The following is a 15,541-nucleotide window of genomic DNA, read 5'->3' as shown; positions in this document are numbered from 1 at the left end:
AGCTTGTATTTTGGTTTGAACACTTAAATGAAACACATTTGTTACTTGAGTTATAAATATAATAGTAAATTTACTATTTCAGGTCATTAAAACACCCGTGCACATGCTACAAGCCTGGTGGGTCAATCACTGACCCATAACAGCACTGGGAAACAATCAAAGATCATGGCATCATGGGCTTAGTCATGTGCCTGATGACAGGCTTCAGATGGGTTTCTCAAGAATGAGATCAGAAAAACATAGATTTATTTCAAATGGAAGGTGTATACCACACCCACACACATTAACGCTTTACTGGCACAACATAAACTGTGGATATTTGGAATGAAAAGCCACAACTGGAATGACTGTGCTGGGAGCAAATGGAATGAGACAAGAAAGTTTAAGATAATAAAAAAGAAGAGAGAGTAGAAACAGAAATAGACGGGCCTGACGGGGTAAATATTAATCTCAAGGATTTGGAACGCAAGTGCTCCTGTGGAATGAGAAGGAAAAGGAGGCGCGAGAGAGAGAGAGAGAGAGAGAGAGAGAGAGAGAGAGAGAGAGAGAGAGAGACTGGGCCATCAGACAGAAGGGGAAACACATGCCCTGGCACGGATACAGACACCCACAGGCAAGCTCTTGGCTGCCTGCCAGATGCAGAAATGAACTCACTTACCCCTCTCTCTCTCCTCCTCCTCCTCCCTCTTTCAATCACGGCCTCTGTCTTTCTCTCAACCCTTTCTTCTCCGTTTCTAGGAGTGGCTGGCTTTTGTGAGATTTTTTCTGTGTCCCGCCTCCCTCTCGCGTTATGTCCCTATATACCTTTTCTGTCTCTCATTTACTGAACATAAGCACACACATACAGCTTGAAAACAAAACCGAAAGAACCAGTGTTTTATCAGTAAAGGAATAATTACCCCAAAAATGAATAATCTTTTATTACTCATCCTTGGGTCATTTAAGCTGCTTTCTTTTACAGAAGAACATCATTGCTATTTTTGATGATTCGATATGCAGCTTTTGCCATACAACTATAGTTTATAGAGTCACAAAACCAAAGAAAAAAATACGATCGGTCCATATAACCACTGCTAATTGCGAGTCTTCAGAAGCCTACGATTCAACAATGGCACATCAGCATCACTGATGGCAAAAACATTTTTGACCCCGTTTGGTTCGCATTTTTCTATTCTAGATAAAAATGCAGACTGGGCACAAGCTTGCGTTAAAAGGAAGATTATCAGTGAATACGAATAGTTACTTTAATTTTACCCAAAATGTTATTGCAAACACTTGCATGCAAAAACATGCAAGTAATATACTGACCACTACACTTTTGTTTTCAAAACGAACTGTGAAACGTGTATAAAATAGTGTACGACAAGAGAGGCGTAACGATTTTCCAAAATGCCTAGCTTGACATTTGACAGGCGGTTCTTATGTCTGTCTGAGAATGATTCATGTATGATGATGTAATATTTGAGGCCTGGCCGTTCCCATTAGTGACGCAAAGAAAAGCATTAGCTGATGAGCCACGATCAGGTCCCTCCTGCTGGCCTGGTAATGTCAGAGACAGCATGAGGTGTGGCGGCCGTATGCGCATTACCATCCATCTGCATTACTGCCATGACTACCCTGCGACATCTCCCATAATCCCACAGCGCAAAATGCCACTTCAATCAGCGCTGCCATTATCACCTTTAATTTCTCCCCTTCAGGATTTAAACTGGAATGTTCAGTCTGGGTTTTATTTTGAATCTGACACTCTCCGTGAAGCATGTTGTGCAATTAGCAGCACCACATTTAGACTTACAGCATCGCTCCAATTTAATTTCTATCCTCTGAGGCCAGGCTGTACATCATCCTGCGGGTGGAAAAAAACACACAGCACTTCACCCTACGGTCGGTGGCGAATGATCCATTCCAAATAAAGCAGCTCTTCAGGGCTAATCAGATTTAATCTTAATTCACCCATTTAACCGAATAGATCTGTACACGCAGCACGCAGCCTTAAATTGTATTCCTGTAGCACAGCATACTGGACAGGTGATACATCCTGGTTCTGTCAATGCTTAGACATATATAAGCTGTTGAACAATGCAAATGACTATTAAACGTCTTTGTTCTATAGGTTGGACCAAATGATAAGCCTTTTGGTCAACAAACATTAGCAATGATTTGTAACTCAGTTGTCATATTGGCTTTAGTGTGAACAGGCCTTTAATGGCATCCTGTTAATGGCATTAACACAAACATGTTGGGCAGGAGGAATGGCACATGGCAGCTGTTTGGATGCACCTTCACCTCCATTCTTTCTCATAAACAAAGTTTTTAATATCACTAATGCTGCTTACATGAGCTCAAAGATGAGGTTATTATGTACTTACAGTAGACAAGCCGTGTGTGTGTGAACCAGTATGACTGTATTTCCCTCTTCCAGTGCCCCTTTCTGTTCTCCTTGTACCACCCCCTTCTCTCCCCTTTCCTCCCTCTTTCCCCTCTCATCTGACCTTTCTATTGTTCTTTCAGACAGTGGCCCCTGTAGGTTATTTGGGGTCACAATGCGGGGCAGCTGTCTGACCTCCGTGACGGGCTGTGAATAAAAACACCCTCCCCCACTCTTCACACCGTCAAGGCTCTCTTTACTGTCCACATACCAGCTAGTGTTTTATTCTTGCACTTCAGTCTATATTTATTTACAGATGCGGATCTGGAGTCTAGTCAAAAGTTTACAACTCAAAATTACTTTGAGCGATGAGCACTTATCATAACCTCCCAACTTAAGTCCTATAATCATCCGTCTGCCTTGCGATGCTTGCTGAGAAACAACACGATAATTCATGTTTAAGGAGTTTTTGAACACATGCCAAACGGAAAGAAGCCAAGAGAATGTAAGTAGAGGTTGTCGGCGTTGAAAAAAAATAAGAGAGAGAGAGTAAACACGGCCAACACACAAATGCTGTGGAAAAACCGTGGCATGTTCACAGACTGCCCTGATTTTTGAAACGACTCAGTCCAAACCACGGCCAACACCACCATCCCCTTCTGTTTCGGTGTGTAACACCGACCGCACATTTACAAGCGCACTGACTTTCAAACCAACATCCTGATGCACTATTTCCACTTCTCTTTTAAACATAGACGTCTTGCCCCCATACAAACGATCATACACCCAACCACCACCCACCTGTACATTAACCCCAGTCCGTTTTCAGCACCCGTGTTTCGATAGAAACCAACACAACCACACAGTTGAACCCAAAATAGCATGTGTGAACATAAGGCAAGCGTAAACAAATAAATCTTTACAGCTCATTTCAGTAAAAATGCCCTATAAACAGAGAACTGCAGCCAAATCCATATCCAAGTGCTCAGTCAACCAACATTAGCAAGCGCGCACACACAGAACAACTGGTGCTGAAGCTTTTGTGTTGCACAACATCAGAGTGAATGATTTATCAGTAATGTGGACGATAATCTAAACTAATCCTCTCTGTCTTTATCATTTAAAGGGGTCATATGGTGCGAATACATGTTTTTCTGTGTCTTTGGTATGTTATAAGTTGCCCATGCATGTATTAGAAATGTAAAATTGCAATAATTAAAGTGTCGGAACAAAAGATGCATTCTATCTAAAACCGAATGCTCACACAGACCTGCCTGAAACGCCTCGTGTAACCACACCCCCACGAATGTACATCATTTCGTGGTATGACTTGACTAAAGCCCACTGCACATTGAGTCCGAAATTTGCGTCCGAAATTTCCGCACGTTAAAAAATAAACACGACCTCACGTTGTGTCAATCACATTTACACACTGCCTCCGATATTTTCGTCCGTCATAAAAAAATTCGGACCGGGTTCGATTTTCTGCGTTTTTCGCATCCGTCAAGCATTTTGAGTGGCCTTTTTTAACAATTCAGAGACACCGTACAAACGAGAGCCAAATACGAAAAAACGCATACGAAAATTTCAGACTGGATGTGCAAAGACCTTAAGACCGCCCAAATGTATACACAAGTAAGGTGGGCGTACTTGTAAATCTCATTGTATCGTCGCCGCCGCAGCCATGTCGTGGAGACGCTGTGTGTTTCGTTGCGAAAAGAAAGCCTCTTTGATGAAGAGATGAAGGCCGCCTGTGCACAAAAGCTTTGATTAAAAAGTGGGGCAATTCCAACCGTTACAACTTCACAAGGACAGTCTGGCGCTTCAGATCGCAGCCTGTAAGTGTATTTTCATTGTAAAAGACTATGTGACAGACTAACGCGAGTTGAGTTTGTCGTGTGTTTGTGATCTGCAAATGCAGACACACGCGCAACGTGAAAAAAGACAACATAAGTCCTAATAATCAGTAATTATGTTCCAACTAGAGGCAACAAATGTCGCGTTTATAATGGGGTTTATTGTCTTTGTTGAGTCGCGACGAGACATGGCGTAACACTGGTTGATCACTAACGGCAAAACTTTATAATGTTGTATATAAAAGGTAAAACAGTTAGCTATAGTTTTTAACTACAAACACGATTCCAAAAAAGTTGGGACACTGCACAAATTGTGAATAAAAAAGGAATGCAATAATTTACGAATCTCATAAACTTATATTTTATTCACAATAGAATATAGATAACATATCAAATGTTGAAAGTGAGACATTTTGAAATGTCATGCCAAATATTGGCTCATTTTGGATTTCATGAGAGCTACACATTCCAAAAAAGTTGGGACAGGTAGCAATAAGAGGCCAGAAAAGTTAAATGTACATATAAGGAACAGCTGGAGGACCAATTTGCAACTTATTAGGTCAATTGGCAACATGATTGGGTATAAAAAGAGCCTCTCAGAGTGGCAGTGTCTCTCAGAAGTCAAGATGGGCAGAGGTTCACCAATTCCCCCAATGCTTCGGCGAAAAATAGTGGAGCAATATCAGAAAGGAGTTTCTCAGAGAAAAATTGCAAAGAGTTTGAAGTTATCATCATCTACAGTGCATAATATCATCCAAAGATTCAGAGAATCTGGAACAATCTCTGTGCGTAAGGGTCAAGGCCGGAAAACCATACTGGATGCCCGTGATCTTCGGGCCCTTAGACGGCACTGCATCACATACAGGAATGCTACTGTAATGGAAATCACAACATGGGCTCAGGAATACTTCCAGAAAACATTGTCGGTGAACACAATCCACCGTGCCATTCGCCGTTGCCGGCTAAAACTCTATAGGTCAAAAAATAAGCCATATCTAAACATGATCCAGAAGCGCAGGCGTTTTCTCTGGGCCAAGGCTCATTTAAAATGGACTGTGGCAAAGTGGAAAACTGTTCTGTGGTCAGACGAATCAAAATTTGAAGTTCTTTTTGGAAAACTGGGACGCCATGTCATCCGGACTAAAGAGGACAAGGACAACCCAAGTTGTTATCAGCGCTCAGTTCAGAAGCCTGCATCTCTGATGGTATGGGGTTGCATGAGTGCGTGTGGCATGGGCAGCTTACACATCTGGAAAGGCACCATCAATGCTGAAAGGTATATCCAAGTTCTAGAACAACATATGCTCCCATCCAGACGTCGTCTCTTTCAGGGAAGACCTTGCATTTTCCAACATGGCAATGCCAGACCACATACTGCATCAATTACAACATCATGGCTGCGTAAAAGAAGGATCCGGGTACTGAAATGGCCAGCCTGCAGTCCAGATCTTTCACCCATAGAAAACATTTGGCGCATCATAAAGAGGAAGATGCGACAAAGAAGACCTAAGACAGTCGAGCAACTAGAAGCCTGTATTAGACAAGAATGGGACAACATTCCTATTCCTAAACTTGAGCAACTTGTCTCCTCAGTCCCCAGACGTTTGCAGACTGTTATAAAAAGAAGAGGGGATGCCACACAGTGGTAAACATGGCCTTGTCCCAACTTTTTTGAGATGTGTTGATGCCATGAAATTTAAAATCAACTTATTTTTCCCTTAAAATGATACATTCTCTCAGTTTAAACATTTGATATGTCATCTATGTTGTATTCTGAATAAAATATTGAAATTTGAAACTTCCACATCATTGCATTCTGTTTTTATTCACAATTTGTACAGTGTCCCAACTTTTTTGGAATCGGGTTTGTATTTAACATAATATATTTTTTAAAAACCTTACCAATCCTTTACAATCCTGGCAAAGTTGATGTATTGGCTTGATCATCTTAATTTTCCGGATCAGATTCGGGCTTGAATTGATAAGGAAAGTACCGATGACATTTTATCATCTGTCAGTACAATTGCTTGGGAGCATGATGTTCCGAATATGGTAAGAGGCGTTATATTTCCGTCACACGCTTGCATTATTCGACCAATCACTACGCACTGGTTAACTGGCCAATCATAGCACACCTCGCTTTTCAGAGCCATGAGCTTTGTAAAAAATCTGCGCGTTTCAGAGAGGCGGGGCAAAGAGGAGATACAAACATGCACGGTATGTGGAAAATACAGCGTTTTTTAACCTTAAATAGTGTATAAACATTGCATCACATCTAAAACAAACGATACTATTCGTTTTAGCCCTGTCATTTGACCCCTTTAAGATCAGTGCCATTCTCTCTGTGTGTGTGTGCGCGTGTCGAAAAACACAGATATCACAATGGTTTTGATCAAGATCACATAATAAACTGCAAAGTGTTTCCATGTAACCCTACTATGAGGGCAGGGGGTACAGAATGTGCTGTAAAGGTAACACAGGATGCAGATTCCAACCAGAAAACAGCCGGATGTTAGATTCTGGCATGCACGCAAACATTTTGCAGTAGGTGAGAATGTCTCCAAAAGCCCGAAACGCGTCATGTTCACCCCTTTGAGAGAACCAATCACAATCAAACAACAGTGACAAATGCAAACATGTAAACAGACTGAGATGAATGTGTGAAGCAAGTGGTCGCACTGCCCACATAAATACAACACATACGCAAACGATTTTACATTATATTAAAAGCCACTCAACACAAACACCCCTGCATAAACCAACAGTGATGCATCTCAATCTCGCACAGGATGAATCACACTTGCATCAGGAGTGTGTTTCTGTTTGTGCGTGAAATACACACGTGACTGACAAAGACCTTGCCAAAAAAGGCAGGCACACACATAGTTCGCAGATCACCAGTAGTCTCTTCTCAAGCATTCAAAGCCCCAAACACACTCCCACTTGCTGCTGGTAGAGCTATGCTTTGTCTGCCAAAGCTACTTCAGACAGCCATTTTTCAGCAGCGGCCGAGCAGAAAATGAGATTCCCCCATAAATAACCTGCAAGCTTCTTCTTAACAGGCTGGAATTTCCTCCTGAGCCAAGAATTCACATCCTCCACAGTCTGGAGAGAGAAAGAGACGTCACAGGCAGGGAGCACTGACATTACACTAACGTTATGAGCCGATATTAGAAAGAGGCTGGGGAGACAGGGCTTTAGAATGGAAAAGATCTAAGCCGTCCATCAATTGGATATTTTCTTTAAGCGCTTTTGTCTCCAAGGCATCTCGTCTTTTGTGCAGAGATTAAACCAAGGGTTATGGTTGCTGAGGGTAACTCTCAAGGGCTCACAATCGCTCCCTCTGCTTTTATGCTCACTCAACCTTGACGCTTGCTGAGCGTATGTGTCGGTAAACTCACTGACATCGATTTCTCATCCTCGTTTTGCCATTTGCCGTATTTTATACAACAATCAAATGTTTGCTGATTGCAAATTTAGACTCCGAAGGATTCGGGGACATAAATTAAGGATGGATTAGGATGGTGACTAACATGTTTCGCCTCAAGGATGTTTAATGGGCCATGCTCATTTAACACTTTTTCATTAACACTACATCAGTCAGCCTGTTTAAGTCTAAAGTCTGAGGCTGAGGAGGTTGCCCAGATCCATGGAAGAAATGTGCAGAATGATTGTTCTCAAAAGGCTGAGAGGAGAATAGTATGTTCCCTCTTGCAGGAGCTCCGGGATGAAAATGCAGCACAATGAAAAGAGCTTAACCTCAGCACTGAATGTGAAAATCATTAGACTTTGTTTCAATCGGTGGGAGAAAGTGAGAGTATAGACATAAACTGTTCAAACAGATAAATGGAACAAAAAGATATAACATGAGATTAAAAGATAGGTGAAATATGGATACAGATAATTAACTGAAGAAGCTCCATGATCAGGGTTTTTCCTGCATAGAGAAATTGGAGGCGGCCGCCTCCGTCAAATGTCGTGCCGCCTCAGGCTCTCACCAAAATTATGTTGTGAGTCTTCACAAGAAATGCTGCGTGCATTTAACAGACTGTCATTTGTAACTGCAGTTGCGACATTACGCCACAGTGGAGGCGCTGTTTCGTTATCAGCACACTGAGGCGCTAAAAAGAGTTGCAGAACAAGAGCCAGCCTGTGTTTCACGGCTGTCTGGTTTGCATCCAACTACGTTTAATTTCTTGAAATGTATTAAATTAACATGACGTACATCATTGTAATGTCTTTAGCTGTGCAATTGGATCGTTGAATCAGCGTATACTGTACGCAGCGAGCTCTCCAGTATGAACCGTTCAGAACGTCTCGCACACGAATGACTCATTTGAACCGATCATCGAGGCAAATTTTGTTGCCTCGAAGCCTTCGTTTAATCCATTTAACTACAGTACAAACGGAGCACTGCGTTTCCCCACGGACCGTTAATACTGACGCACAGCCCGCTAAACTCTATTCATGTTACAGGGCTCTCAAGTCTCACGCTTTCACCGTGAGAGACACGCATTTTAGTCTATTCACACGCTCACACGTATTTCTCATGCTGATAAATGAGTGATAGCTTATTGAAATGGTGAACTGCTATTTTACTTAGTTTTAGTCTATTTTGCGAGTGAAACTTGTTTTCCGGCTGCGTTGAGTCCATCAAACTAGATGCGGACTTGTGGACGCCGAATCCTGTTATTTAACGTTACACATGTCATCTGGCTGTTCTGCGTGTCTGAGTGAATGAACTCCACAGTTTAACATGCTACACGCATGATGCTCATAAATTTGTCTGCGTCTGTGCTGGATGAGGACATGAACTTCACCTCCAGAGTTGCTCAGAGTTTATTTCACGATTGAAGAAACAGACAAAGTAAAAAATAAGCGTCCTCCGACAACCTGCCAAAATAAAAGTCATAGGCTATATATTACTATTTAATAGTAAAAAACAGAAACTAAAACTAATTTATATAAACTAAATGCATCATGCATAAGCTGAAGTTAGTTGTTTACCTTTGAAATTATTCTTTCTATTTTTATTCTTGTTTCTTATTTATATATTTGTATTATATTGCATTTTGAATTTAATATGGCAATGGAATATACTAAATGGGTTTAGTTTTCACAGATATTATTATATGCAATTTCAGCAATAAAAACTTTAATTGTTCTAAAAAGGAAACAAATTAGTTGTTTTAATCATTTTAAGAGACCTGTCTTATTTTCTCTTGTATATTTAGTATTGCTTTTTAATAAAGAAAAAGTGCGTATTATCCGAATACCCAATTAATTGATGGAAAATCAGTAGAATACTCGATTAGTAAAAGAATCGATAGCGGCAGCCCTATAAGAGATCCTTGAATCATTTAAACTGAACCACAGAGAATGCAAGATGTGAATGAGCTTTGCTCATTTAGAAAGACTGGTTAATTCAGTTGGCTATTGTGGGCATAAAAGTTAGTTGAAAATGATAAAAAAGCTTTATTTCTGTTTGGTTGAATAAAAGTAATGTTTTATATAACTTAATAATTGTAATTTTTATCTAATTTTATTAGAACTTTTAATATGTCAAACTCAAAGTCACTTTGGTTAAGCCACTTAAAGGTACGGTAGGCCTACGTGTGTGTGTGTGTTCATGTTTGTATATCCCGGTGGGGACCTAAACCTGAATACACACCAACACATGGGGACTCGTGTCACCGTGGGGACCAAAATTGAGGTCCCCAGGGGCAAAAAAGCTAATAAATTGTACAGAACAATATTTTTTACAAATCTAAAAATGCAAAAAGTGTTCTATGATCTTTAGGTTTAGGGATAGGGTTAGGGATAGGGGATAGAATATACAGTTTGTACAGTATAAAAACATTACGCCTATGGACTGTCCCCACGGGGATAGTCAACCAAAGCGTGTGCGTGTGTGTGCGTGCATGTACAAGATCAGGATGGCACCAACTCCGCCTCATTTTGAGCCAGGAAAAACCCTGATGATGGGCTTTTTCTTCTTGCGGTTTGCAAAAGTAGACTCAAACTATCCTAGAGTATTACACATGCTCCGCATGATATCATCAATGCTTCACATAACTAACAATGTCTGAATAGCATTGACATCCGTCTCCAACACACACTTCTGAGACATATTCCACAAAGTCCTAAACAGTCAACTTTTTTTCCACGCATTTCCCGAACATCCCTTCTTTCTCTGCAGACTGCTATGCAGTGGAATTGCTTCTGCTGATTGTAGATAAACAGATACTACTGACAGAAAGCACAGCTCCTCTTCCAGTAAAGTCTCGGGCACTCTTCCACATGAGTCAATACTCTATTATGCAGACAGAAACATGCTAACACACAAGCAACATACCCAACTCGCCGTTTGACAACCTACCATTTAAAATCCACCAGCTGCTATATGAAATACAACTAACTAGTTTAAAATCCTCATTTGGAAAAACATACCAGTGGAGTTTTCTTGCTAAAATAAATCAAGAATTTATTACTGCCTAGTAACAACAACACAGTGATTCAAAGATGGAAGAGTTCCAAACATAAACAGCTGTTTATGTTACATTTGTTTACATCGAGTAGCCAGATAAGTGATCTGATCTCTTTTCCATGCTATATCTAAGTCTGGAATAAATAGCATAGGTGCAGAAGCAAGCCTTTATGTAACTTTCTTTCAAATACCTTCTGCAGACACAGGGCTGAGCGTTTCAGGTATCTGAAAAAAAATGCCAAAATGATAACACAAATTGATCAAAGTCAACTGAAAGACTTCAGAATAAAAAGATCATCTCACAATAAGTGGCTATTGCAAGAAGGTGAAGCCCGTCTCCATTCCCTCTTCACACACATCAGTCAATTTCACCAGCCCCTACACACACAGCTGCTGAAACTGGTATGCTTTGCTGCACAAAATCCATCCGCCCCTCACATCCTGTTTCATAAGCAGTCGCTTGTTTCATAATGGGCCAGAGAGTACAAAACCCCGAGGCAGAGAGAGAACGAACGAGAGAGAGAGAGTGTGTCACCAATATACTGCATATACAACTGCTTCAATAATCCCATCTGCTGCAATGAAAGATGGGACGCAAGGAAATGAAAAATCCAAATTAGATGGATAATAATCAGCCCACACACACAGCCTTAAGGTCAGTTTATGGTTCTGCGTAGGACCTACGCCGGCCTACGCAGAGCCGCGTACCCTGTGCGTACCCTACGCCGTAGCCTGACGCGCTCCTCTCCAAAAATGTAACAACGCGTCAACTCAACGCGGACCCTACGCGGACCGCAAGCGCTGTGATTGGTCAGTTTGGCAGCATCGTACTTCCTTCTACGCATTTCCGGCATCTTCTTCTCTGGTGTCTTCTTCCGGCAAGTTCAGAGTCCACAAAAGAACAACATGGTGAGCATCGACATCGACCAAGTTACTGAGCGTCTGATTGAAGAGGTTCGGAAATACACGCATCTGTATGACTCCTCTTCGGCGGACTATAAAGACTGTCAGATGGCGGCGAATTCTTGGAGAGAGATTTCCTCTAACGTCGGTTTGGCTTCCATTGTCGTTTGCAAACACTAGCATACACACACACAAAACATCGGCGAAGAAGAGCTAACCCATGAAAACACAAAGAGCCAACTAGCGTTTCGGCAGTGTAATTGCAGTATGACGCATACTCTCAACGCAGAACCATAAATGTTCACGACGGCGTCGTCTACGTACGTAGGCTACGCCGTATGTTACGGCGTAGGTCCTACGCAGAACCATAAACTGACCTTTAATTCAACCATGATATCTGGGTTTAAGTGCAATGGGGTTCCCATGACCACTTTGAGACTCCAGAGAACAGCTGACCTAAACTTAAAACAGATTATATGAAAGATAGTGAGTGGAAAACCAACACCATCTTTCTTACAGAGAGTATTCAACCACTTTTTACGCTAAGCAATAAGAAGAGAAGAAACTCAAAATAATAATAATAGTTAAAGGTGCAGTCTCAATTCAGGCGGACACAAGGTAAAACGCTTAGAAGCAAACTTGACTTAACAATTATATCGACACTTCAAATGAAATACAATTTTTTAAATCTTCGGACAAGTAATTTTTGTACTCAGACAAGTGAATGGGAAATGTACTTGTCCGAAGGACAATAACATGACAATGCTTAATGTCAAGCCCTGAATTACACATTATTACAAACACAAATGCTTGCTTGCTAGCATCAAAATTTCATTGATCTCCTTACGTTGTGAATATTGTGTGCTTTACTGATTTTTGTGGCTTTGTTTTGTGAAGTCTGTTTAGATCAGAACAATCCAAACTAGTGCTGGGCGATATACCGGTTCATACCGAATACCGGTGTGTATTTTTGTTATGATATTAATTTTTAACATACCGCATTACCGGTGTATGTAGCTTAAACAACGTACAGAATGCTGCGCAGCGCGACACTGTTTCAGTGGGGTCCCTTTTCACTGTTGCACTGTGACCCCCATTCACACAGGCTGTGTCCGAAATCGCCCCCTATACACTCATTCACTATTCCCTACATTAGTTCACTAATATAGTCCACTTTAAGGAGAGGGTGAAAACGAGTGAGTAAATTCGGACACTGGAAGGCGCCATCTTATGCCGAGACACTGGAATGAATTCAGCACGAGCCTCACGATAGATGGCTAGCAGCTAGCCGTGAGTGTACGTCGGTTGTACACTCGTTATTATGATGCATCATGTTATTGAATGAGTGCACTCAGTAATGTCCCCACTATGAATTCGGACAACACTAAAAATGGATGTCCCCTCAAATAGTGCATTATATTAGGGTTAAGGGGCTATTTCGGACACAGCCACAGAATGCGTCTTTCTATGCCGCGGCACTACTGTATCATAATTTTTTTATAAAAATGCGCTAAATGGAGGCATTTGGATGTTCGCGTGCGTCTCGCACATGAGCGGTAACGTTACATATTGCGTTCGCGTCGCAATGGGAACACGCACCACGCAGTTGAACAGCAGATGACTGTAACACAGGTATAGCAATTGCAAGTTCGCATTACGTTATATTAAATACACTCACGAGCAAACATATTCAAAAAGCGAACGTGTTCCCCTCATTCCTGCTCAATATAAGCATATAAACATGATGTGTTTTTAGTTTTAACTGTTTTTCTCTGTATGCTGTTATGAGAAATAAGTGTCAGTAGAGGAAGGAGGATTGACAGTAGGGATGCACCGATATGTAAATTTTGATAATTCTTTAACACTGGAAGCCGATAATCAATATATTGGCCAACATACAGTATCTAAATATTAATATGACATTTTCTGAGGCTGAAACAAAAGGCAAAAAGTGGACAACTGCTTTTATTTTGAAAACCTTCACTGCAGAAAACAATGTAACCATTAATTCTATTTTTTCCCAGAAAATCATGTACCAAGCCTTCTTTAACGTTTATTTAATAAACAAATTATAGATGTTCTTCCAGAGCAACCCAGAAAAGTGTTCTTAATAGCCACGAGTCTAACAGGTCTCAAGATCTGTTTTTTGCTAATAACAGTAAGTGAATGATTATGACAGAAAGACAGTGCTGTACAGGGTTTTAACTGTGAGCAGCGTGCAGCTGAAGTGGTTTAACCGGAGAAAATGATTCATAATTTATCGGCCTAAATGTTATTATCGGCCGATACCGATATGCCAGTGTCGCCCTACTTGACAGCATGATGCGATCGCTTGCCCTCACATATCTAATTTAAAGTCAGAGTAAAGTGACATTAAAATATGTGTTCGGAGTTTGTCACACAATAGAAAAGTGTGTTATTTAACCACCCAGCCAAATTTTAATTGAGAAAAAAAAACATCCAAGTAAATAAAATAAGTTATCAATATCTTGGAAAAATAAGCAGGACTCTCTGCTCTCAAACGCTGGGGACGTGTAGATTGTTGGTGCTGAAGCCACACCCACTCGCGTCGCTCAACCTGAGTCTCCAGCCCAGAAGGCTGTATGTGAATTTTGTGAATACGTTTTATGGGAGGATGCGTATTGGCGTTCTGTCCGGGGAGAGGGCTTAGAGTCCGTCAGTTTCCTCTGAACTCTGAGTACTCTCCCCCTGTCCGGGGAGAGGGCTACAGGCCCGGTATTAGCCTGAACCCAGAGTGCTCCCCTGTTGTCCTACGGGACAGGTGAGGAGCCGGGCTGGTGGAGGGATGCCTGAAGACTGTAGAGATAATGGAGGTGTTCACATTTGACTTCTTTTTTTGACAAGAAAAAGTTGACAATGGTGCTTTTTTTGTAAAAAAAAAAAAAAACGCTCGCAATGTTCAAAGATAGCATTTGTGCGTGGAGGCTAGGGCTGTCACGATTATTAAATAATCGTCTCATTGCGATTGTTTGACCTCATCGCGATGATTTCGGATCATCGCAATTATTGCACATCTCTATAGAAGACACTAGGGGGAGCTGTAGTGCATCTGCATATTGCATATTTTAGTGTATATATTGTTACTAAAGCATGGTAATACTTGTAAAATGTACCACCACAACACAATCACTTAAAAAAACTAAAACATATACAAATTACCTGCAGTACAATTTAATATTATTTAAGCAAATCTCAGTGTGAAAACCAGTCTATCAAAATTTCATTAACACACAAGTAAAATTTTACTGTAGTCTTGCAAGTGAGAAAAAAACAGACTAGAAGCTTTTCTATGACTGATAGTATTTTAATGGAGGCTTCAATTCACACCTGATCAATTTACTTCATTTACAAGTATTTGGTGGTTGTATTATTGACAGGTAAAAGCCTAAACCTTAAATATATGATGACCCAATTTTTTCCGATGTATTTCCAAGAAAAAAACATAGTCTTGTATTCAGAACAATATGGTCGTTTCAATCGCTGAATCAAAAATGAATGAGAATTAAATGTCAAAGCTCAAAAACAGACAATTAATCGCCATAATCGCCAAAGCCCTAAAACAGACAATTAATCACCATAATCGCAATGATTTATTAGACAATTAATCGTCAATCAAATTTAATAATCGTGACAGCCCTAGTGGAGGCAGCTTAGAGAGACAGGCTTCATAGGCCTTCATAATTTGAATCATAAACAGACAGTCTTTGCTATAACCAATGAATCACATATTTAAAAACTACTAATTCCTCGCTAGAAATGCAATCAAAAGTTATTGAAAGTGAAAATACAACTTACATTTATACAAAACTATGCTCCAAAGGGCGTTTCGGATGGCATTTTATTTTTTCGAGCTTGAGCCTTCTCGACCAATCACGTTCCTCACATGTTGTCATTGGTTAGCTGTGA

General features: G+C 40.8%; 1 protein-coding gene across 6 annotated transcripts in view; it reads right to left on the bottom strand.

Annotated features, from left to right (window-relative positions):
• The window catches only part of LOC130568521 (nuclear receptor corepressor 2-like), a 100,637-nt gene that overhangs the window by 68,802 nt on the left and 16,294 nt on the right, over nt 1-15,541 (bottom strand). Inside the window, exons 1-2 of one of the 6 annotated variants that reach the window (XM_057357441.1) lie at nt 11,015-11,101; nt 10,903-10,936 (exon numbers count right to left, since the gene is read on the bottom strand). The exons of 4 other annotated variants lie outside the window; for them this stretch is intronic. The gene's annotated coding sequence lies outside the window, so the exon portion shown is untranslated. Of the gene's footprint in view, nt 1-10,902; nt 10,937-11,014; nt 11,138-15,541 lie in introns of those variants that run through there. One more of the 6 variants, XM_057357442.1, reaches the window with a different exon arrangement.

The sequence above is a fragment of the Triplophysa rosa genome, linkage group LG17 (assembly GCF_024868665.1).
Source record: "Triplophysa rosa linkage group LG17, Trosa_1v2, whole genome shotgun sequence".
Lineage (NCBI taxonomy): Eukaryota > Metazoa > Chordata > Actinopteri > Cypriniformes > Nemacheilidae > Triplophysa > Triplophysa rosa.
The sequence above is the reverse complement of the archived record's forward strand: the minus strand, read 5'-3'. Positions and strand labels throughout refer to the sequence as shown.